The sequence below is a fragment of the Mustela nivalis genome, assembly GCF_964662115.1.
Source record: "Mustela nivalis genome assembly, chromosome: 2".
Classification (NCBI taxonomy): Eukaryota; Metazoa; Chordata; class Mammalia; order Carnivora; family Mustelidae; genus Mustela; species Mustela nivalis.
In genome coordinates this window covers 54,234,866-54,261,188 of record NC_139021.1, presented here as the reverse complement: position 1 = coordinate 54,261,188, position 26,323 = coordinate 54,234,866, and the positions used below count along the sequence as shown (strand labels likewise).

The 26,323-nt window shown below is 35.3% G+C and overlaps 1 protein-coding gene and 1 long non-coding RNA gene across 2 annotated transcripts in view; one reads left to right on the top strand and one right to left on the bottom strand.

Moving 5' to 3' along the window:
• The window catches only part of PKIA (cAMP-dependent protein kinase inhibitor alpha), a 92,281-nt gene that overhangs the window by 27,747 nt on the left and 38,211 nt on the right, over positions 1 to 26,323 (top strand). The window lies entirely within an intron of this gene.
• The window catches only part of LOC309859064, a 107,690-nt gene continuing 86,585 nt past the window's right edge, over positions 5,219 to 26,323 (bottom strand). The window contains exons 3-4 of the long non-coding RNA XR_014308524.1: positions 17,358 to 17,431; positions 5,219 to 5,538 (exon numbers count right to left, since the gene is read on the bottom strand). This is a non-coding gene — a long non-coding RNA (uncharacterized lncRNA). The remainder of the gene's footprint in view (positions 5,539 to 17,357; positions 17,432 to 26,323) is intronic.

Sequence of the window (26,323 nt, the reverse complement as noted above, 5' to 3'; positions counted from 1 at the left end):
TCGGGGACTCCAGTGGAACGATAATCAGGGGTCTAATGAACTTGAGATAACCAGAAGTTCAAATATTGTAAGCATTAGTAATATAAAAGTCCAACACCTATCTGTTCTGCAAGTTAATATGTGACTAATATTAAAATTTGTAGCCTGCTTTTTTCCAAAATGTATTATATCCCTATTATACACCAGGCACTGATTTCCTTGTTTCATTCTTTTCCAAATTAGTGAAAATTAAAAAAAAAAAATTGTTTTCCAATCACTGAATGACAACTTAGGTTTAAAAAAATGCTGTGGTATGTGTTGTTAAAAAACAAAATACAACTGAGCAAATTTGAAGATCTAATTGGCTTTATTCAACAAGCCATGAATCAGGCAGCATCCCAACTAGCAAATAGAAGGGAACTCCAAGAGTTGCTGGAAAGGAAAGATTTTTAAAGGCAGAAAGGGGTAGAACAGGGAAATCATTATCAAAAGAAAAGATTATTTCAGGCAAGGTCACATCCTTTGGGGGAAGGCAGGGAGGATTACCTCACTAGTGCTGACTGGGAAATTTCAGACTGACTGGTTAGGATTATATTCTTAGGAGAGGTTGAAACTGCAGTTAGGTTAGGTAGATATTAAGTCTTGGTTTACTGATACATGGCTTAGCCCAAGTGACTCTATTTTGGGTTGTTGTTTCTTTTTCAGCAGTACCAGATACCAAGTTGTCCCTCCTTCCCATTCTTAGTTTTGTGATCCCCACTCATACCATTATCTTTTAAATTCTGTTACTTTTCACCTTGGCCCTTATGATAGTCTCTGTCTACTTACTTATCATTTCTTCCCCATCTGTTAATCTTCTAAAATACAGTAATAACAGTTGTGAGGAATGGTGTGCATAATTAGGTGGCTGCTTACTTCCCTTAAGGGCACATCAAAGATGCAGAATGTTGGAGAGGGGTCCCTCACCACCTGCTGATTAAAAGGTCTCAGAACCTAGAATTTCTACATTCAGAATGGGAGACCCAGCACAGAAATGGGATGAGAAAGTGCCATAGAAGGGCTTATGAACATTTCATTGACTTTTCAGGAAATGTACACATTTACATGTGCACAGAATTTTCAGTGTGATGTCAATGAGATTCTCAGAATCGCTTGAATACTGTGTCTTGAATACAGGGGAAGGAACTCTTATTCCAGAAATTCAGAAATTTACTTTTGAATAATATAACACAAGTCTTCCAATACAAATCTGAGAGCTTGTATACTTAGACCAAATTGTTTATATCCCTTATTGTAGTGTTTCTGCCAAACTGCCCCATCTGCTTTTGGCTTACATAATAGACAACAGCAAGAATTTCTTTTCTATCTATTTGTAAAGGTCCTCTTTCATCCTTTATACATAGACTATACAAATGTACACAATGTCTTACGTATTATTTCATAGGTTAACAGATGCTTGGAGCCCAGTATTAAGTTCCATGGACTCTACGCTAACAATTATTTATAAAGAATAAACTAATTCTTTGGAAACCAGACTCTTTATATATTTCTCACATTACCTGTTTCCCAGTTATTCCCTCTCACCATTTCATAAATTCTTTTGATATTTCTTCTGTATCATTTGTACTAGAGTGAAAAGAACAAGATGTTTTTGTTTTGCCTATACCTTCACAGAAGTGTTACGGTATAGGCCTAGAAGCTTGCATGTGAGATGCCAGTGATGATCAAACTGAGAGAATCTCTTAGTGGATGTAGTTTTCCTCCTTCAGTTACCTGGAGATTGTTTTCCAGTGCTAAAACCAGAACATTCTGAATATAGCTTTAGTTAAGAGAGCCATTTTTAACTTCCATTATAATTTTGTTATTCATTAATCTGTCAATGGACATCTGGGCTTTTTCCATAGTTGGTTATTGTGGACATTGCTGCTGTAAATATTGGGGTGCAGGTACTTGTTTGAATCACTATGTTTGTATCCTTTGGATAAATCCCAAGTAGTGCAATTGCTGGGTTGTAGGGTAGTTCTACTTGTATCTTTTTGAGGAACCTCCATATTGTTTTCCAGAGTGGCTGCACCAGTTTGCATTCCCACCAACAGTGTAAGAAGGTTCCCTTTTCCTGCATCCTTGCCAGCATCTGTTGTTTCCTTAGTTATTAATTTAGGCTATTCTTACTGGTATAAGGTGGTATCTCTTTGTGGTTTTGATTTGTATTTCCTTGATGCCGAGTGATATTGAGCATTTTTTTTCATGTGTCTGTTAGCCATTTGGATGTCTTCTTTGGAGAAATGTCTGTTCATGTCTTCTGCCCATTTGTTGATGGGATTCTTTTTTTTTTTGGGTGCTGAGTTTGATAAGTTCCTTATAGATTTTAGGTACTAACCCTTTATCTGATACATCATTTATGAATATCTTCTCCCATCCCATAGGTTGCCTTTTAGTTTTGTTGATTGTTTCCTTTGCTGTGTAAATGCTTTTTATCCTGATGAAGTACCAATAGTTCATGTTGCTTTTGCTTCCTTTGCCTCTGGAGATATGTCTAAGCAAGAAGTTGCTATGGTTGAGGTCAAAGAGATTGCTGCCTGTGTTCTCTTCTAGGATTTTGATGGATACCTGCCTCACATTTAGGTTTTTCATCCATTTTGAGTTTATCTTTGTGTATGGTATAAGAAAGCTGTCCAGTTTCATTCTCTTGCATGTGGCTGTCCAATTTTCCCAATACTATTTGTTGAAGAAACTGTCTTTTTCCACTGGATATTAGTTCCTGCTTTGTTGAATATTAGTTGACCATAGAGTTGAAGGGTTCTTTGGGTTCTCTATTCTGTTCCATTGTTCTGTGTGTCTGTCTTTGTGCCAGTACCATTCTGTCCTGATGATTATAATGCTTTGTAATACAGCTTGAAGTCTGAAATTGTGATCCCTCCAGACTTGGTTTTCTTTTTTCCTTTTCTTTTCTTTTTTAAAGATTTTGTTTATTTATTGGGGGGGGGGGCGTGAGCACATGAACAGGGGTGGGTGGGGAGGGGCAGAGGGAGAGGGAGAAGCAGACTCCCATCTGAGCAGGGAGCCCCAAGCGGGGCTTGATCCCAGGATCCTGACATCATGATCTGAGCTGAAGGCAGACATTTAACTGACTGAGCCACCAAGGTTCCCCTTTTGTTTTCTTTTTCAGCATTACTTCGGCTATTCAGGGTCTTTTCTGGTTCCATACAAATTTTAGAATTGTTTGTTCCAGCTCTTTGAAAAAATGCTGTTGGTATTTTGATAGAGATTGCATTGAATGTGTAGAGTGCTTTGGGTAGCATAGGCATTAACAGTATTTGTTCTTCCAGTCCATGAGCATGGAATATTTTTCCATTTCTTCATGTCTTCCTTAATTTCTTTCATGAGTATTCTGTAGTTTTCTGAGTACAGATTCTTTGCTTCTTTGGTTGGATTTATTCCTAGGTATGTTATGGTTTTGGGTACAATTGTAAATGGGATCAATTCCTTGATTTCTCTTTCTGCTACTTCATTCTTACTGTATAGAAATGCAACGAGCTTCTGTACATTGATTTTTATATCCTTCGATTTTGCTAAATTACCTTATTGGTTCTAGCAATTTTTTGGTGGAGTCTTTCAGGTTTTCTACATGTTGTCTGTGAAGAGTTAAAGTTTGACTTCTTTGCTGATTTGGATGCCTTTTAATTCTTTTTGTTGTCTGATTGCTGAGGCTAGGACTTCAGTATTATATTGAACACAGTGGTGAGAATGGACATCCCTGTCGTGTTCTTGACCTAAGGGGAAAAGCTCTCAGCTGAGAGCTGATATTTGCTTTGGGTCTTTCATAAATGACTTATGATATTGAGGTATGTTCCCTCTATCCCTATATTGTGGAGGGCTTGTTTGCTTGTTTGTTTGTTTGTTTTTTATCAAGAAAGAATCCTGTATTTTGTCAAACGCTTTTTCTGCATCTATTGAGAGAACCATTGTTCTTATTCTTTCTTAATGTGGTGCATCATGTAAATTGATTTGCAGATGTTGAATCACCCCTGCAACCCAGAAATAAATCCCACTTGGTCATAGTGAATAATTCTTTTAAGGTATAGTTGGACCCTATCAGATAATACATGGGTGAGAATTTTTGCATGCATGTTCATTAGGGATATTGCTCTATAATTCTTCTTTTTAGTGGGGTCTTTGTCTGGTTTTGGGACAAGGTAATGTTGGCCTCATAGAATGACTGTGGAAGTTTTCCTCCCATTTCTATCTTTTGCCAATAGTTTCAGAAGAATAGGTGTTAATTCTTTTTTAAATGTTTGGTAGAATTCCCCTGAGAAGTCATCCAGCCCTGGATTCTTGTTTATTAGGAGATTTTTGATTACTGATTCAATTTCTTTGCTGATTATAGGTCTGTTCAGGTCTTCTATTTCTTCTCACTACAGTTTTGGTAGTTTATATGTACAAATGCTTTTTTTAAAGTTCAGCATTTAATAATTCTATTGTTTCCCAGTCCTAGTCTCTGGAGTAAACTTTTGGGGCTATCTTTTGGACTCTTAGAAGATGGTACCTAGCAAGCAGAACCAGGTTACTTTGGATAAGAACTAAAGAACATGAATTGTGAGCTAAGCTAGAAATGCTATTGTCATAGCAACCTCCAAAGATTTCAGAGAAAAGGGATGGCTTGGATTTTTTTTTTTTTTTTTTTTAACGGAGATGACTAACTGACTAAGGTCTTTTTTTTTTTTTTTTTAAGATTTATTTATTTATTTGACAGAGAGAGACACTGTGAGAGAGGGAACACTAGCAGGGGGAGTCGGAGAGGGAGAGGCAAACTTCCCAGTGAGCTGGGAGCCAGATGTGGGGCTTGATCCCAGGATCCTGGGATCATGACCTGAGCCGAAGGTGGACACTCAAAAACTGAGCCACCCAGGCACCCCCGCAAGATCCTTTTTGAAATAGTTCTGATATAGTAAGATACAATAAGTTTGAAAATAAGTTTTACTCAAAAATTGTGATAAACTGTCATAACCTTAAGATCAAAAGTGAGAATCCTTAGTTTAGGCTTAGCACATTTTGTGTACTGATTATGTTTTAGTGATATAATGCTGATGTGATGCCAGTCTGTCTTCCCTGAATATAATAATTTATTTTATAATAAAATATTAATAATAATATAGTTCTGTAATGATAATAATGGTTATTCTTAATTTAAAAGCTTCATTCTTTTTGTCAAGAGAGATTTAAAATATTTTTCTGATTCTTTTTTTTTTTTTTAAAGATTCCATTTATTTATTTGACAGACGAAGATCACAAGTAAGCAGAGAGGCAGGCAGAGAGAGGGGGAAGCAGGCTCCCCGCCAAGCAGAGAGCCCGATGTGGGGCTCGATGTGTTTTCAGTGTTCTTCTGTGACAGTGTAAATAACCTCCTGGAAACAGAGGCCTATGGAAATACTGTCACCACCAATAGAAATTGTTATAACTTCTTCCTTTTGGAAAGGGTGTATTCCATCAGTCTCATTGCTTCACTTGTTAAGCTGAATTGCCATCCTAAGTGACAGATTTTTTCCATGACCAAGCTTCCTGCAAGGAATTATATATTTAATCCCATTCTGCTTGGGTTTAGATCAAGAATACCCCTTAGATTACTTTATGAAAACTATTTTACTGTAGTTTACAAAAGCTGGCCAGCCTACTGGCCATGTGGTGTTTTGACTGTTTCCTGAATAGCTATACAAACCCATGGCTTTGTATTGCACTAATGTACCAAAACTGCTCATTTTTTGATAATGCTAAAACCATGAGGCCTACTTGACTTCACTTGGAAAATCTGTCTCTATTATGGCACCATTCCAGTGGTGATAACTTTGGCATCTTGCACAAGTAAGTACCCTAGATATAGGGCCATATAGTTAAGGAGGAAAAGATAGTCAGTAATTATATTAAAGAGGATAATTTTTTTTTCAGTTGAGGTAAACTTATATAAATCTGGGTTTATAATAAATAGCAATATACCCCGAGTATCATATTTCTCATACCACATACAAAATGTTGAATCTAGTTTTCTATGTAATATCAAAAAAAACACATATACATAGTTAAATCACCTATTATCTTAAAATAAGGGACTGTGTGGCAGCATCAGGAGGCATTATTAAGTGAGCCAAAATTAATAAGGTGTGGGGCTGTGTTTGAAACCTGTGCAGTTTAGACCTCATCACTGAAACTGGCACCAGATTGTCTTTAGAACTAATACCTGTTCACTCAGTTCCCAAACCAATTAAATATATACCATAAATATTTTGATTCTTCTAACCCATTTAGTGTGTTTTCTGAAACCACTGGTAAACTAACCTTTTTGACCATCTACTGAGGAGAGAGGTCATGTTATAAATAAATGGAAGTACTGATTCTATTTTCATCTTTCAGTACTTGACCACAAAATTAGACCTCAGATTTTTAAAAGACTTTTATTTATTTATTTATTTATTTATATGACAGAGAGAGAGATCACAAGTAGGTGGGCGGGGAGACAGGGAAGCAGGCTCCCTACTGAGCAGAGAGCCCGATGTGGGGCTCAATCCCAGGACCCTGAGATCATGACCTGAACCGAAGGCAGAGGCTTAACCCACTGAGCCACCCAGGTGCCCCTAAACCTCAGATTTCTAAAGAAGTATTTAGTTATTATGACAATGTATGAATGGGATCTGTCCACTCATTCATTCAGCACTTATTTCGTGAGCTGCTCCTTGATATAAAATTGCTAGTGAGTTAAAAAAAAATGTTTGAGGAGCTTCCTGTTCAGTTAGTCATGCAGCTCATCATCACTCGTACTGATGTTTTGAATCAGGAAAAAAAAAAGAGCTAAACCAGTATTCTTAAGTTTTTCACCCAAGTGGCCATCAGGAGCGTAGAAGGGAAGACTTTAGTCACTGAAGAATATGTGACTTCTTTATAGTAAATTAATATGTATCTTAATCATCTACATTTCAATTGAGGAAAAATTAATCTAACAAATCTTTCCATAGAACCCCTACTGCTTTGACTCAGATAAAACTTGCTGCTAATTTGAGGCTTTCTAAAATTGAAGTCATAAGATAAGTTGAGTAATTAATCACCTTGAAATTTAGGAAAGTGACTGACGTGGACTAGCTAAGATGTTGTTTGCACCTATTTGATTTATATAATCTTGCCCTAGTCACTTTTTAAAAAATCAGCCAGAAAATTAAAAAAAAAAAAATTCTACCTTCAAATATTATTAAACCTCCTGATGAAGTTTTCCAGATTAATCTGAATGGATTTATAAAATTTGATAAAATTTATAAAATTTGATTATAGATTAATCTGAATGGATTTATAAAATTTGATAAAAGGGGAACATCTAAATTTAATTTATTTAACTTACTAAACAGCAACATATTTTGTCCAATTTACTTAACTTCAGAATTTTCATTTAAACCAGGAAAAGCACTTTTATTGGCCTATTTTCTTTTCTAACATTCTAATACTAAATTGTTGTTAAATATTTTCATAAAATTATTAATAAAATGTTTTCATACCCAATCTGGAGGTACCTGGGTCTCTCAGTGGTTAAATGGCCAACTCTTGGTTTTAGCTCAGATCATGATCTCCCTGTTGTGGGATGCAGCCCTGTGCTGGGCTTTGCACTCAGCATAGAGTCTGCTTGAGATTCTCCCTCTCCCTCCAGCTGACGCTATCTCTTTCTATCTCAAATAAAAAATTTTAAAAAAAGAAAAAAGACACAACCTGAGCTTGCTAAGTGGTATAAAATTAATAAAATTAATAAAAACTGTACCTCACTGGAATCTAGGGTGTTACAGGATTTTTTTTGTACACTTAGCTCTTCAATTGATTTGTTTTGGAATCTGGGTAAGTATTTGGTACCTTGGTTAAGTGAGCTTGTGAAGAAATTTTGATCTATACATCCACTTCACATCGAGCTAATGGCTATGTTCACCAGTATTTTGTGGAAAGAATAGGTTACAGAGTGAAGAATGCTGGGTTTCCTTAAGAGCAATGCACTGTAATGCGTACATAAAGACTAGGCAATTACCAGGGAGAAATGGGCCCGTTAACAAAGGCCAAATATATGCAACTCTCTTCTTTTGCTGAAAATCTGTCCTAGTTTCCTGCCATTGTGTATTAAAATAATATTGCATTTTCCACTAATGTTACTATTATAATTCATGGGATACGTTTCCTACCAAAGACACTGCATCCACAATATATTATAAAAGCAAAGGTATGATTATAAGATATCATATTCAACTCATTAAAGTAATAGAAGTCCCATGTATTTAAAAAGGATATACTTATGGGTGTTTGTGTGAGTTACATTACTGGCATCTTTTAAAAAAAACTGTCCAGTGAGGGGCTGGCTCACTCAGTTAAGCAACTGACTCTTGGTTTCAGCTTAGGTCATGTCTCAGAGTCATGAGATTGAGCCCTGTGTTGGGCAGGGTCCACTAGGGACTATCTTTCTCACTTCCTCTGCCACTTCCCCCTGCTCACTCTCTTTCTTTTTCAAATAAATAAATAAATCTTAAAAAAAAAAAAAAACTGTCCAAGAAAGTTTGGAGTAATGAATTTTCACATAGCATGAGGAGGTAATCAGAATCATTCTCCCATATTTCTTTAATTCTGAGGTACCATATGTTGTATAATATGCCCTTAAATTAGTAACACTTTTTTTTGGAAATAGAAAAAGCTGTTTTAGCAAGTATGCACATTAGGAAAAAAAAATTCGGTTTTTATAATGAGAAAATGTTATCAAAATGCAGTAAATATTTTTATTTACTTTAAAATTAAATTTAAATTTAAGCTTAAATTCTACAGCAATTGTTAGAAGTTTTTATTACATTGCCTTTGTTGAAGATAATTTATAATTTACTATGATTGATTTAGAAATTTCCATCCATTTTAAAATTCAGAACTTTGGTTAAAACCATCAATTATCTGAAATTCTGTCTCAGTGTATGAGAGGTCAGTGCTTCAGTTGATCCTGTAGTGAGTTTCGTGGAGGGTACAGCAGGTAGAGTCCTTGCTGAGTAATTTAGTGATGGTGAATGATGAATTGCTCCCAAGTTTGCTCATGATTCTGTTCCTTTGAAATCACTGAAATACCAAAAGAATGAGTATACAGCTACAAGGAAGAGTGAATATTTTAGGTTACTCACAGTCTCTTTGAAGCAAAGGGACATTTTGTGCCTAGGTGTGAAGAAATATATTTCTGGGGAAAAAATTCTCCTTACAGTTAGAGATAGTGAACTCGGGAGCTTCATTTATTGCTAGTGAGAGTTTGGAGCCCTCTGGATATTGATTGACATGATGGGTTTATTTTAATCAGCAGTTACAAAGATTGACTAAGTGTTAGACATCAATAAGTAGAATACTAAGTAAAAATCAGCTTTTCCTGCTTGTACAAAACTTAGACACATCCTATCAAGTGGCAGAATTAAATAGGCAAGGGAAAATTTATTCAAGACTACTGCAATAGGGGAGAGATTGGACTCAACTCTGCTGAAAAAAAAAAAAAAAAAGGTTGGAAAGTTTTTCAGTGCCGGGGTGAATTAGTGGAATAGTAACTGGAGGACTCCAAGTGGGGAGATTAGTCAGAGGCAATTATGTCACCAGTGGTTTCTAACTGGCACTTCTTGAAGAAGACTCTTACCCATAGAGAATGGGGGTGCTATCTTTCTTGAATATGTTTCAAACATATGGCTCCAAGGCCATTGAGAAAGATATTCCTTGGTTGTAAAACTATTAAGAAGTTGGAAAAGATTTATATCTCAACAGGACAGAGAAAGAATTTACAGTTGCACTTTTTTTTTTTTTTTTTTTTTTAAAGCAAATGCTTTAAGTAAGGAGAGGTTAGGGGCATGTAGTCAGGAAGAAACTGTCTAAAACTTAGTCACGCAGTGCCTGGGTTGCTCAGTCCTGAAGCGTCTGCCTTAGGTTCAAGTTATGATCCCAGGACCCTGGGACTGAGCTCTGCATGGGACTCCCTGCTCAGTGGGAAGCCTGCTTCTCTCTCTCCCGCTCTCCCTGCTTGTGTTTCCTCTCTTGCTGTCTCTCTGTCAAATAAATAAATAAAATCTTAAAAAATAAATAAAGTTTAGTCATGCTAAGAGGAATGTAAGGCTGGTTGGTTGACCTACACCTGGAATGCAGGTACAGATCTATTGCCAACTCTAGAGAAAAGCCTATAAGAACAGGAAGGTCTCCTAATCTCCCATTCTCCCTAATCTGATTTAATGCTTCAGTTATGTGTTCTCTTAGGGGCATAGTCCTGCCACTCCCAGAATTTATGAGGTCTGATTGCAATTTTTTTGTCTCTTTACTACAGTTGACACTAGACTATAAGCTTCATGAGGACAGGGATCCTGTTTACATTTCTAATCAAGGCCTACTGTAATGCTTCCCACTCTATAGTAGCTCAAATGATGCCTGCTAAAATAAACTGAATTCTGAAAAATTTAGAAAAAAGTAGCTGAGCTGGGAAGTAAGAATGTGGGAATTAAAAATGAATTATGAGTCTTCAGTTTGGTAATGAATATGATCAGAGACCATGTATGTATTCCTAGAAGGTATGAACTATACTAGTAAATCTTAGAAAACTGAAAGTGGGCCACGCACCGTGAAGATAATAATAATAAAAGGAACTCACATTGAATGTTCTCTACCTTCAGCTAGCATATCAGATTTAGATACCATGTTAGCATATCAGATTTAATCCTTTGAAAGGAAAGGAAAGTATTGCAAGCCCCTCTTTATAAGTAAGGAAACGGACATCTAGAGTGGCCATATAATTATAAACTTAAATGACAGTAGTTTAAAGTTTTAGAAGGGCAAATAATCAACACTTTAAACTAAGTTTAAAGTGTTCATACCCCTAAGAAGGGATCACCTCCAAAATAGAAATAGAATGCATACAGTATCAGGTGTATCTTTTTTTTAAATTTTTATTTATTTATTTGACAGAGAGATCACAAGTAGGCAGAGAGGTAGGCAGAGAGAGAGAGAGAGAGGAGGAAGCAGGCTTCCTGCTGAGCAGAGAGCCCGATGCAGGACTCTATCCCAGGAGCCTGAGATCATGACTCGAGCTGAAGGCAGAGGCTTAACCTACTGAACCACCCAGGTGCCCTCAGGTGTATCTTTAAATGCTAGAGACAAGGAAGGTTATAAAGAAAATAGATGATGTTTGGGGTGCCTTCCAAACTTGTGAAGGTAGTGTCAGCACAGGAGACTGTCTCTTGGCAGCACTGTCAGCTCTGCATTATTGGTTTGGCATTAGTGGGGCTCGTCTCTTATATTTAGGACATTCTTTATGATTCTTTAGTAACAAAATGTCTTTGTTTCTTTGATTCTATTATCACTGAAAAGGATTATTTAAAGGAACCACTTTTTTTGTTTTTTTTCTGATATACACTGGGAGTGTTATATATTAATTCTCACTATGTGCTAGAGATGTGCTGGTAGTCCCCTTATATCTCCCTATTATCCAGACAGGAAATATTAAGGCTACTGATGCCTGTCCCATCTGGATATTTCTGAACTGAAGAGGGAGGTCTGGGACAAAAGCAAACAAGTGAAGAGAATTTAATTAACAGTTCAGTTTGATATGAAAGCCTGATAAAATTCAATTACCCATGTAAGTCTTAAGTGGAACTTATTTTTCAAAATAATATGGATTTATATTTTTTCTAGAATTTGGAGTAAAAGAAAAACAATAATTTAATCTAGTCAATAAAAGGAACATTTTCTTTATGTTTCTTTGAAATCCTTTGGCAAATCCCTTAACTTGTCATCTCACTGGTTTTACCCTTTCTAGAAAAAAAAAGCATACTGAGAGGAAGTAAGATCTAATGCTTTTCCAATGTACTGTTGGCATTCTTCCAAGTCTTCTGTAAAACACTATTCTATCACTTATATTCCTATAGAACTATGAATTGCAATGAAGAACCCTCTTACATAGCTTCTTATACAAAAGCCTCTTAGACAAAAATATCAGGATATTCTTAAAGAAACTATATACAAATGGGCATATTAAAAAATTATTAGTAATCATCATGGTCCAATAAGAATGCAAGGTTGCTCAACAACAAAATCAGGCAAACTTAACAAGAAAATGCATGGAAACAATGGTGAAAAGTGATTGAAACCTTAAAAAGGCAAAATCTTTGAACTAAATTTTTGTAAGAAGATAACACATCATGAGGAGAATGAGTTGTTTATTTATTTAAAGATTTTATTTATTTATTTGACAGAGAGAGACACAGAGAGAGAAGGAATTCAAGCTGGGGGAGTGGGAGAAGGAAAAGCAGGCTTCCCGAGGAACAAGGACCCCAATCCCAGGACCCTGGGATCATGACCTGAGCCAAAGGCAGATGCTTAACAACTGAGCCACCCAGGGGCCCCTTATTTCTATTTTAAAGATTTTATTTTTATTTATTTGACAGAGAGAGAGATCACAAGTAGGCAGAAAGGCAGGCAGAGAGAGAGAGTAGGCTCCCCACTGAGCAGAGAGCCCAATACGGGGCTCGATCCCAGGACCCCTGAGATCATGACATGAGCTGATGGCAGAGGCCTAATCCACTGAGTCACCCAGGTGCCCCAAGAATGAGTTTTTTAATCTAAGAATTGTTTTCTGATATTGGTGCGTCATTATTTCAAGGCTACACACCAACTACTTTCTGTAAAGTAGATAGACCAATAGTACTTCTAGTCTTCACATAATTTAGGATACTTAAAAATGTTTTTTTATCAGGGTTAGCTTGAAAATACACAAATACATAATTAATGGACCACACCCATTAATTATCATTAAAACTGTAGAGTTATATAAAGGTGCTTACAAAAATAATTAAACACTGCAAGTATATTGTTTAAACTATAAGTGTTCTAGTTTTATGTCATCATATATAACCAGACAATAAAAAACTCAAAAATTATATTCTTATCTTTGAAATTTGAACATACCACACACAGGCAAACATACATTGTCTAATTCTCATTTCCAGCCCAATGTTTGTTTGTTTTTTTAAGAACCCAAAAAGCATTGTCTCTTTGGGAATATTAGATTGACTAATTTTTGACTGGTTTGACTGACTGGGCTAATTTTATACTATACTACCTGTAAAATTACTGACTTGCTTCTGCTAGAAACAATAAAAATAAATATGGTACAAATGAGTTCTCTCAATGTAAATGCATAAACACTCAGCAAATTCAGTCACAGAATAAACTCAGGCCTCCTGAATGGAGAGGCAGAAAAACCCAACTCTGATCCTAGTCCTCTCCCTGCTTTCAACAAGTCACTTAACCATTGTAGACCTCATCTTCCTCCTCTATAAAAGGAGACCTCCAAAATTCTTGCCAGATCAAATACTCCTAACATCATGTCCATTAATTCTTCTCATGGAAGAAGTGGTTGTTTTATTGAATTGGTTATTTGGTTACCATCTTTATGAGAGTGTTAAAAGTAGCAGGCCTATCCATCAATACTATTCATGTGTCTAGCAGAAAAATTTCCTTACTGGTTTCCTTTTTGCTTTTTCTTTGTGTGTGATTATATGTTGCAGAGCTAATTTTTAGTTGTGGAAGCTTAAAGCATGCAGGGGCAGATGAAATAGCCACAGCCCTCTATACCAAGCCATTTTGTTTTAAAACAACTGGATTTTTGCAGTCTTTAGAAGAGGGCTAGATGAGCACATCTGTTCACTTTTCTTAAGAAGTTTTATAACAACATCACCAAAAGGTCATCCTTAAACAGACAAGGTCAACAACAGAATCTTGGAAAATAGCCAATACATCAACAAAACAAACACAATGGACTATTTACAGATATTAAGTTTATATAGGCAGCAGAATACAAGAGTTGGGGGAAGATATGGGAGAGCTACTTTACAGACCTAGCAAAGAAATAGTTTCAAGAGGTGCCTCATATTAAACTGTTGAGAACCAACAACAGTAACCAAACCTGGCCCCAGTACTTGGTAAAGTTGTTACTTATAAAGAAGTTGGAAGCAGTATGAGTCACAGAAGTGGATTCATGGGCCACACCCACACTGTGTCCTCTATTCTATTTGCAAAACAAAGAGAAATTGATGTAAATATTTTAATTTCAAGTAAGTGAAACAGTGGTTTTTAATCCCACCAGTTGATGCCAGGCCAGGTTTTCTATTATGCAACTGAGGATGCAGTCCCAAAGTACTGAAAGCAAAGTAGTAGAGATGATACACTTTTCCTCCCATGAAAATACCACTTTTATTAATAATTCTAAAGGAAAAGAAAATTTTTATCAGAGTATACATTAGAAAAGCATCACATTTAAATCTAGAAACTTAATATTGACATAAGAAACAAGGAAGTTTAGGACGATAGAAAGTCACAGAAATCTTCAATGAAGACTTTGCACCTTCAGCTGAGATTTGTTAAATTATAAACAGAAATGGAGAAATCTCTGCAATTTGTATTCCATTCATGATTCAGGGAAACAACTTCGGAGTTTACTAGCATGAAAAGTAACCTGCTGGGGAATATAGATACCACTAATACACTAATACAGAAACAATGATATAAGATAGAGACATAATTTTTTGTAGCAAAGGATTTCACCAGCTTTTTTTTAAAATTTTTTTTTTAAGATTTTATTTATTTATTTGACAGATGGAGATCACAAGTGGGCAGGCAGAGAGGCAGGCAGGAGGAAGTAGGCTCCCTGCTGAGCAGAGAGTCTGATGTGGGGCTTGATCCCAGGACTCTGGGATCATGACCTGAGCCCAAGGCAGAGGCTTTAACCCACTGAGCCACCCAGGCACCCCTCACCAGCTTTACAAGAGAGGATTTTATGGTTGACACCTGGATCATCTTGTAGTTATACCCATTAAAATTTTTAGATTATGTGGAATACCTAAATATATGGGGCACTTAAATATATACTTAGGAGAAACAGCCAATCAATTATACACAATATATTACAGTAGTAAACATTTGATTTTTGTCAATCAATAATTTTGCGGTCTTTTTGTGGTTCTAAAGAGCCTAATTTTTAAATAAAAATTGTTTCAGTTTGGGAAGTGAGAAGTTTAAAATAATATCAGCTAGATTTCTTCAAGGTACTTTCTGATGCTCAAAGTGGGCAGGCTACAAAATGGTGCATGGCCAAGGCCATGTAGGAATGTGCCTGTTTCTTGCAGTTTGAATTATATTATACATTCTGTAAGATACAGGGGCACACAGTATAAGTTGGGTGTAACCTTCAAAACTTCTGTGTCTAACTGACTAGAATAGACCAGAGGCAAAACTACAATGTTTGCTTAAGTTTCATCAAACTCTACTTTCTTAGTCTTTCCCCTGTGAGTCTATCATTCTATTCCCTCTGTTACCTAATACCCTCTGCAGAAATCTAATGCCCTCAAGTTCTCTTTCCTCCTACACATCATCAAAATTTGCTTTTGGATTATTCAAGCTAAGGAAAAAAATGACTAAGATCTTAAGGTACAATGGATATTTGAATTTCAATGGGAAAGAAAGATTTAGGTTAAAGGGATGAGGTTTGGAGATAAAGGGGTGAGAATTGACTGTCAAGCATCTGTTAGTAGATGGGAAGATATTTTTAGGCATTGGATCTTTCTTGTATTTCCAATCATAAGGCTAGTCCTGCAAGCCAGATATAGTTAGAGAGAAGTGATTGTATGAAATGATCAAGATACCAGTAAATAAAAATAATGTCTTCGGAGCTCATAAATAAGATGTAGATAAACTTAAAGAGTACACACAAATTGCTCCCTGTTTCCTGAAAGCAAACTAGCTAGCAGAGAAAAGGAGTTTGATAAACTGGCCTTGGTGTTGGTGAATGGCAAGAAGAATTCAGTGTGAAATTACAGATGGAAAGTAGGTCAAATGATATGTGTGTATATTTCCATGTGTGTTGTATAGAAGCCATCTCTGTCATCTAGGAAAAGGCGTCCAAAGTTAATGTACTGAGAAAAAACTATAAAGTTTGACATCATTTTATTGCTAAATTAGGTCATATTTGAGAAATGAATCATTGGCAATGACTTCTTTGAAAGGTCTCCTAAGGCTATTGATTTTTTTTTTTTTTTAAATGACACTTGTGCAAGGAGGTTGTTCTGAAAGGACACAGAAAATACTACTTGTTAAGGATTTTGGCAGCAGTAGTTGAGCAAAAACTATAATATGATAGAAAGCACAGTTTTCTTTGTCTCCTTACAAAGTTAAAATGAAAAGTGAAAAGACTTCTAAATTTTATTTTATATTTAGCAATTATGTAAATTAAAACAGATTGATTTTACAACACATATGGTTATTCATTCAGTCACCAAAAAAAAAAAAAAGCCAAAACAAACACATTTGCTTTGAAATGATTCCTCAACATGAATGTATTTCATATTTAGAATCAGATAGCAAAAGGAGACTGTTTCATTTACACGGATCAGTATTTAGTAGTTATTGATCATTATTTGTGAAAAACAAATTAATTTTCTAACATTCCATCATTTATTATTTTTTTAACAAAAGTAGGCTTTTGTTTTTTCTTGTCAAATGTTTCTTCGTTAAGAAGTGAAAAAAAAAGGAGTTACTAATTCTAAGCAAGTCAGCTCCTTGATTTGCCTGGTGATTATGAATATGAATAGAGGCTTTCTCTATAGTACAGTAAGTCTTTTTTTTTTTTTTAAACTTTTTTTTTTTAAGATTTTTATTTATCTATTTGATAGAGAGAGAGATCACAAGTAGGCAGAGAGGCAGGGGGAAGCAGGCTCCCCGCTGAGCAGAGAGCCCGATGTGGGGCTCGATCCCAGGACCCTGAGATCATGACCTGAGCTGAAGGCAGAGGCTTAAACCACTGAGCCACCCAGGCGCCCCTATAGTACAGTAAGTCTTAATAAAAAAAAAAAAGACTGGCTCTAACATATTCTACAAAGGAAAGTATGCCAAGACAAAGTCAGCAATCTTTTTAAAAATTTTCTTAGGTTTAAAAATTATTATTCTTTGCATGAATTCTACATTTCTCCTAAATCATTTTTACCATGGAATACATGATGCTATAATACTAAATTTATGAATAAAGTTTTATAGGTTTCATATATATCCATATCTTATAATGGTAACATTTAAATCAAACAATAAATTGTTATTGTTTCACAAAATAGGAGATAATTGCTCTGATAACAAGCAAAAGAAGCTGACAGGAAAGATAGATTTTCCGCTCTTTGCTCTTTATTGCAAGACTGTTTACTCTACTTAGCCAATTAATGGCAACACATGACAAAATTTTCCTGACTCCTGATTAATTAACTATAATTTCACTGGCTTTGTTACTGCTAAAGCTCCACTAGTTCTCTATGTGATTATCTTACCTTACTCATCATATTTTCCTCTTTGACCTTCCTCATATTCAGAAACCCTGTGTCATTAACTTCTCCAGTAATACCTGTTATAATCAGAGAAAAAGCAAAGAGGAATGAATATAACGCCAATATAACCATTAATTAGAAGCCATGTTTTAGGGTATTAAAACGGAAGAGGATTAGAAATGATAGTTTAGTTTTAGGAAAGCTATATAGTATATAAATGGAACCCCAAATGGCACCAGAGATAATTTTCCAGAGGTTTAATATATCTGATACACATCCAGTTTGTGCCTATGGATGAACAACTAGTAGTAAAGGAGGCCCAGACACATTTCTAGACAAATGAGGTTAATAAAATGAAGTAATAATGGTACTATTTACCGCAAACATTTCTTAGGCTTTCTTTGCCTATTATGCTAGAAATTATCTGACAGTATTGGAGTAAAAGCATTACAGTGACTTCACCATTGTGGATCATGAACAAAATTCACCATTGTGGATCATGAACAAAATAACTCAGGGTAAGGAAAGAAATGAGTAAAGCAAGAAGAAAAAGGAGAAATAAAAGAGCTAAAACATTATTTCTTGGCCGTCAGGTGCTAGGAGAGTTTACTTGTGCTTACTTAATCTTCATAATGCTATTGTCAGAATGTACCCATTTTATAGAAAAGCGACTGAGGCTGTTCAGCTACAGGTTGCACTTAATTATCTGCCAGGTTTTCAAGCCTGTAATGAGGACAGTCAGGGCAGGAATTTCAGTCCTGGTCATATCATAACCTGGTGGAGATACCATTCTGTAAGCTCAGAGTTTTGATCCAAATTTTGACATAAAATATTGTTTGTCTTTCTTGAGGATGATAGTCTGTGTTCTAAGAGCAACTATAATTCTTTACCCTGTAACAATTTTTCTGAATTATTTGTGCCAACTAAAAGGTTTTGATTGGTTTTTATATTAACAAAGCCCTGGAATTACATGGAAAATGATGTGAAGAGTTATTTATTTGTTCGATTATTTTTAGGGAAGGGATACAGAGCCGTTATCAGATTCTCAAAATGCAATCAAATATTAACTAATAGTTTATATTAAATGATGTAATGAATACTTCTTCTAGACCCAAATGCTATAATAATTATTGTTATTAAGATTTTATTTTGAAGAAATCTCTACACCCAACATTGGGCTTGAACTCAGAACCCTGAGATCAAGAGTCACATGCTCTACCGACTGAGACCTACAATTATTTTTAATCTATACATATCCCTCAAATCTCTATTATCTCGATTTAAATGAGGCATAGAGAAGTCCAAATAAGTGACAGAGTTGGAATTGAAATTCAGGTCAGTTTCAACTTGAGAACTACTAATTCTATACCCTGCAGTGCCTCTCATCATAGATAATCAATACATGTCTGTTTATTTCCTTTACCCCATTAAGGAATCAAAAAGTAACGAGTACAGATTGGTTTTAATGTAGATGCTAGAATAAAAATGCCAGACAGCAGCTACTGAATATTCATATTGTACTTGAAGCTGAGCATTAAGTACTCTATAGGCATTCTTTTATTTAATCTCACATATATATTACCTACCCTCTGAAGTAGGTTGTATAAATGTGCTAAAGTGATTGAAATAACATGATCAGGTACCAGCAGTGAAACTGGGAACAAACTTCCTGGACTGATGGTTGAGTTTTGACCAAGACATTAAGAGAAGGCATGAGCACTGGGGAGAGGACTAGAAAGCTATTCATAGTAGGAGAAAGCACTAATGTAAGCGCTGTACTGCTTTCCTTAAGAACTGTGGACCCTCATAAGGGGAAAACTGGACTTCTAATGAAAACTGAAAGGTGGTTTATTCTTGCAGTATGAAAAAAATATAAACTGGTATCTCTTGATCTCTTCATGTTTGAACATGACTGTTTTATGGATGTATTGAAATAATGTATCCAAATTCTCTTTCAGATCTTGAATAAATGTTTGTATTACGGAGATAGAGTCCATGGAGCTCTCCTCCCAAGTCTGTAAATACATCCCCATCTCCCTATCCTCCTTTTTGAAGTGTTTTACACTCTGTGAAAATAGAACTACCCTATGTCCCAGCAATTGTACTACTAGGGATTTACCCCAAAGATAAAAATATAGTGACCTGAAGCAACACCTGCACTCCAGTGTTTGTAGAATCAAGGTTCGCAATAGCCAAACTATGAGAAGAGCCCAGATTTTCACTGCCATGTGAATGGATAAAGAAGATGTGTTATAGGGGTGCCTGGGTTGCTCAGTTAGTTAAATGTCTGCCTTTGGCTCAGGTCATGATCCTAGGGTCCTGAGATCCAGCACTGCATTGGACTTTCTGCTCAGCAGGGAGTCTATTTCTCTCTCCCTCACTCCCCCTGCTTGTATGCACTCTCTCTCTCTTTCTCTCTTTCACTGTCAAATAAATAAAATCTTTAAAAAGGAAAAAAGATGTGGTATATGTACACAATGGAATATTACTCAGCCATCAAAAAAACCTTGCCATTTGCAACAACATGGATGGAACTAGAGGGTAATATGCTAAGCAAAATGAGTCAATCAGAGAAAGACAATTATATGATCTCAGTCATTTGTGGAATTTAAGAAACAAAACAAGATTAGAGGGAAGAGAGGGAAAAATAAAACAAGACGAAATCAGAGAGGGAGAGAAACAATAAGAGACTCTTAATCACAGGAAACAAACTGAGGGTTCCTGGAGGGGAGGGGGGTAGAGAGATGGGGTAACTGGGTGAGGGACATAAAGGAGGGCACATGATGTAATGAGCAGTGGGTATTATATAAGACTGATGAATCACTGAACTCTGTCACTAATAATACGTTAGATGTTAATTAATTGAATTGAAGGAAGGAAGGAAAGAAAGAAAAAAAAAGAAAAAGGAGAGGAAAGGAAAGGAATAAGGAAAGGAAGGAAAGAAAGTGTTTTACACTCTGGAAAAAGAATAGCAATAACAAAAACAATTTCTTTTTATGTATAGTTATTATTCATCTAGTCAAGAAAACCCAGCTTGATATATTTATGCCAATGTATAAAATGAAGTTGATAACTCATGCCAAAGTATAAAATGAAATTTATAATTCATTTAATTAGTTCTTCCTATAAAATTTTATTTATTCCTACAGCATATATTGTCACATGAAGATTTTTGGTATTATTACGGTATCAGTTTGATACCCTAGATCATCTGAATGTGTTCTCCATTTATGTGTTTGTTTGTTTGTTTTCTTATTAGAGAGGGAGGGAGAAGAGTCAGAGGGAAAGAAAGAATCTTAAGCAGGCTTCATGTCCAAGTGCTGAGCCCGGTGTGGAGCTTGGTCCCCAAACCCTGAGATCATGACCTGAGCTGAAATCAAGAACCAGATACTTAACTGACTAAGGCACCCAAGTGCCCCTGTGCTCCCTGTGTTTAAATAATAACTCAAACAAATCTTTCTGAAAGAATATTATAATTAATCCCCCTAAATAATTTATAATTCTGTATGCTCTGCTTTCACACATATTTGGCATCATTTTTACTTTCACTACTCATTTAATGTGTTTGCAAGCCTTTTGTTAAAATACCTGGTGTACAGGTCGTTTCCTGATTGCCATATGTGGAATACTGACTCTGTTTGCATTTGAGAGTTACTAGTGTTTACAACTAACAGAGTCTTTGGACTTGAAGGAAATACAGTGCTTCCTTTTGTTACTCTCAGAAAAGAATATTTGTAAATCTCCATTACTGATTAAAGAAAACTGATTTATTATTGTAAATTTGACACTCTCTTTTAATCCAACCACAAAACATTAGTCTATAAGCTATTAATTTTATTATATATAACTATATTATAAGTACAACTATATTATAAATTAACTATACTTTTTTCTCCATCAAAGCAAAAGAAAATAACATTCTGTAAAAAAAAAAAAAAAAAAAAAAAAGAAAAAAAAAAGAAATGGTTTTCTTCTCCTCATCTTGAGTCATTGCTCTCCTCTTCTTTGAAAGTTAGTTCTGAGTAAGATGTATTTATAGCTCATTGAAATCTTGGCAAAGCCAGTTTAGCCATCCCTTTGAGTAATAACTCATCTTATATTGAAATATCTTAAACATATGAAGAATAATAGCTTATGTGATAAGTATTACTGATGTGGAGACTTGATTCATCAAGGAGAATATGTTGGAAATAGAAATGGACAGTGGCATAAAAAAAATTATTTTTAACTAACATTACCTTGATATTTAGACCAGTAGCTAAGAAATAGTGTGAAGAGCATAAAAATAGGTTTTATTCATTTCAAGAAAGTAGGATATTTGCACATCATTTAACATTTATTAGGCATGTTCCTATAATCTGGAAGGTTATACGCATCATTTAGTTTAAACGCATTCTTTTGTAGTAGCGTTATCCCTGTTTGCAGATAGGAAACAGAAAGATTAAGAATGTTACCTAATTCTACTAAGTAGGAAAACTTAAACTGATCTAATTCCAGAGCAAAGCTCTTTTCTGCCATCAGTGGGATTTTTATCTCTGAGAATTAATGAACTCTTACCAGCTTTCTTCCAGAAAAATGCATAAAGAAACAACATGAGGGGTGATATATCATTAAATGATTGTTGGGTTTGTAGTTGCTTCTACTGATAGATCTTTTTTTTTTTTAAGATTTTATTTATTTATCAGAGAGAGAGAGGGGAAGAAAGCGAGCACAGGCAGACAGAATGGCAGGCAAAGGCAGAGGGAGAAGCAGGCTCCCTTCTGAGCAAGGAGCCTGACGTGGGACTCCATCCCAGGACGCTGGGATCATGACCTGAGCCGAAGGCAGCTGCTTAACCAACTGAGCCACCCAGGCGTCCCTACTGATAGATCTTTTGCAAAATCACTTTCCTCTGAGATAGAATGCTTTAAATATTTTCTCTGAAGACTTTCCTAAATTATACATATCAGAAAACTATTTTGCTTCGGAGCTCCTGGGTGAAGCCAACTCTTTTTTCATTCTTTCTCTCTCTCTCTCTTTTTTTTTTTTTTTTTTTTTAGATTTTATTTATTTATTTGCCAGAGAAGAGAGACAGCGAGAAAGGGAACACAAGCAGGGGGAATGGGAGAGGGAGAAGCAGGCTTCCTGCCGAGCAGGGAGCCTGATGTGGAGCTAGATCTCAGGACCCTGGGTTCATGACCTGAGCCAAAAGCAGATGCTTAACAACTGAGCCACCCAGGCATCTCTAAGCAGCCAACCCTTGATTTCTACTCTGGCCTCAATTCTCGGTCCTGGATTCAAACCCTGCCTCAGGCCTCTCTCAGCCTGGAGTCTGCTTGAGGATTCTCAGGCTCCCTCTGCCTCCCCTTGCTTCTGCTCACACACATGCTCTCTCTCTAAATTAAAAAAATAAATCTTAAGGAAAAAAAAGAAAAATGAGAAGTGTTTTGTTTGTTTGTTTGTTTTTAATTACACTTAGATGCCAGTATTGAGTATTGTACTATATACCTATATACATACATATATATATATATATATATATATATATATATATCATATATATATATGGTATATATAGAAAACTCATCAGTTATATATAGGATATATATATATATATATATAAGAATTATATATATCTATGTAATTCTAATATAGTGTCTTAGAATCGTTTCTGGCACATGAAAGCATTATAGAAGTACTGATTACTGCCATTAGTATTATTATGAGAACTAATGTTGAGAATAATCCTTCATATAGTTTTGTATATTCCATTGAGGATAAATAAGACTAATAGAATATTTAGAAATCAGATTAAAGAAGGGGAGCCACTAAAATATACTGAGATAGAAGGTTATGAGGTTGTAAAAGCATAAAAGCATAAAAATAAAGTTTTCTGGTTTTGTTTTCCTTTTTAAAGAAGGAAAGAACCTAGAAATATGAGGACAAAAACTATCCATTGGCTATGCTGACTTGGAGACAGCTGGTGACCTTTATAAGTAAAATTTCAAGGCAGTGGGTAAAGAGGTTGAGGTTAGAGAAGCCAGATGGAACTAAATTATAAAGTAAATGGGATGTGAGAAAATGGAAACAATAAATGAAGATAATTTTCAAAAGCTGAGCCATGAATTGGGTAAAGAAGATAGGCAGGGATCAAGGGACATGTTGCATGTATACTTTTTAACATTTTAAGTAGAAGTTACTAGTCTAGAATAAGTTGAAATTTGATGGGAATAATTCATAAGGAGTATTTGAGTTGTAGAGAATGCAGTGCTGTGAAGTACTTTAAAAGATGAGAGAAAATAGAATACACACTATGTGTAATGTGAATAGCTTTTTAACTTCAATTCTTAAAACAAAAGGAAAGATCAGTGCAAATGCTAATGAATTAATGGATTTGACAGTAAGACATTTACTAACTTCTATTTGCTTAATGATATGAGGTGATCATCTTCTGAGAGCAAGAGAGGTAGAGAGGATAGAGGGAAATTTGAGAAGATTGGAGAAGATTTGTATATATAAAAAAAAAGTCCTTTAAGAACTAGAAAGAACTTACTGTTAAGTCAGAGCCATATTTCCAGTCTTGAAAAACCCATCTGAAATTAGTAATCTTTCGTTTATTGGAATACCAATTTTCCCTGTCATGTGATATTTTTCTCCAGCTACCTGGTTATAAGTTAGCAAGAGACAACAATGTGAGAGATGACAGTCAAGAAAAAATAGAATTAGTATTTTTTTGAAGATTTTATTTATTTATTTGACACAGAGAGAGAGCTCAAGCAGGTAGAGGGAGGCAGAGGGAGAGGCAGGCTCCCTGCGTGTGGAGTTCAGTCTGAGGACCATGGGATTATGACCTGAGCCAAAGGCAGATGCTTAACCAACTGAGCTACCCAGGTGCCCAAAATACAATTAGTATTTTAAATACATATGTGATGTTGAACCTCAGTAGTTATCAAAAAATTCAGAGAAATGGAACATGAGGTTTATTAATTTAGCAAAATCAAAAATTTTATATAGTATCTTATGTTGGCAAAGTTCTTGGCAATATAATTTAATCTGATCTTTTGAAAAGTAATTTGGTAATGTCTAGCAAGATAAAAAATGTCAGAGGTTTTACACATTAATTTTAATTTTGGAAACTTACTATAATAAATTATATTTAGAAAATTATTATATAAATAAAGGTGTTCACTGAAATGTCATTTTTAATAAAAAAATTTAAAACATCTTTATAATAGTCAACAATAGGGGAATGTTTTAGTTAATTATATCTCCTTCTTAGGAAATTACAGTTATTATAATTTCAAGACAATGCAGCAAACTAGGATGTTTAATGATGAAAGAATGAAGAAAGCAGATTTCAAAATTGTGTCCACCTTGTGACAACTGTGTAAACATAAGAATATTTATTATAAATTAAACCAAAATAAAAATGCAAAAGCCCTGTAACAGTTCGGGAATTTTCTCTTTGTTTCAAAATAAGTTTTAACATGGTCCTTTTATAATTTTGCTTTTTGAGAGGAGTAGTGAAGGAGTTTTCTCACCTTTTCTTAAGACTTTCTGGTTTTCATATCGTGTTTCATTACATAGCTTCAAATAAAGTCAACAGTTCTATCATCAGAGACTAGATTTATTTTACAGTTCATATTTCAAGTTATTTGGTATAAAAAGACCTGATGCACTTGTAAGTCCTTTAAAAATATTTCAAGATCATTTTTTTGTGTGCTTAATCTTTCCTAGTATGGATCTTAGGAAGACTACTTAAAATTGCTAGCCGTTCATTTCTTCGTTTCTCATTTTTATTCACCTATATTCATAGAAATGATAACAAATGAGTCTGTAGTACATCTGACAATTTCTTAAACCCTCTATTATCCACATTATGAAACCGCATTGATATGAATGCTTCCAGTATTTTCAGAGCTCTTCAGTTACTGAATTATACTTTGACTCTCTGTAATAATTATCTTATGTAATGTAAAATTTGGACTCAGCTTCTGGAAGCCTTTTAATTTCTTAGTTTAAGAGTGAGAGATCCTTAATTCAGCATTATGATTAATGATTATTTGCATAGTTAGGAGTTCTAAACTAACAATTGTTGGTTGATGGATACCTGGCAGTACTCTTGTCATGTCTCAGAAGTTCCCTGTTTAAACTCTTTCTCAGTCTCTCTCTCTACCTCCCTCTCAATCTCTCTCTCTCTCACACACACACACACCCACACAGACACACACACACACACACACACACGTATTATACTTAGGAGCACAGGCTCTATGTATACTTTAGGAGCACAGGCATTATAAAGTCTAAAGTTATAGTTCCAGTTCTGTTGTTTCTGGGCCTTTCATTTTAGGTGAGTAACCTAATCTGTGAGCCTTTTTATTGTCATCTGTAAAATGGCGATTTCAATGATAACAATCTTCAGAACATCCCTAATCATTTTAGAGCTCCTTTTACAGAGTCAGATACAAAGCAGGCATTTTATATGCCTGATTTTTATTACTTTTTTATTATTTAGGTCTTGCTTTTCCCTGAGTTTCTGAGTCTCCATAATGAAATGCAATTTCCAGTAAATTGAGTAACTCTTGTTATAGGCAAAGATTTTACTGAGTTGATTACTTTTCAGCGCAACCCAGATTAGTTTTCTATATTTTTTATTTTTATTGTTTTTGCCTTATGTAGGTGTTCAATAAAGATTCATTTAATAAATAATTGAATAGATGACTGCATGGATGAATGATTAAATGCTACTTCTTGAGAAGGTAGAACACATGACACAGTGGAACAGATGAGAAAAGGATCCATGGGGGAAAACATGGCCAACTCACTTTTGTGTCCAGGGTCAGACTAAAAGAACTGCTTTGTTTTGAAAAATGCAAAGGAGAGGGGCACCTGGGTGGCTTAGTTGGTTGAGAGTCCACCTCTTGATTTCAGCTCCAGTCATGATCTCACGGTCCTGGGATCAACTCCTGTGTTGGGTGTTGGGCTCT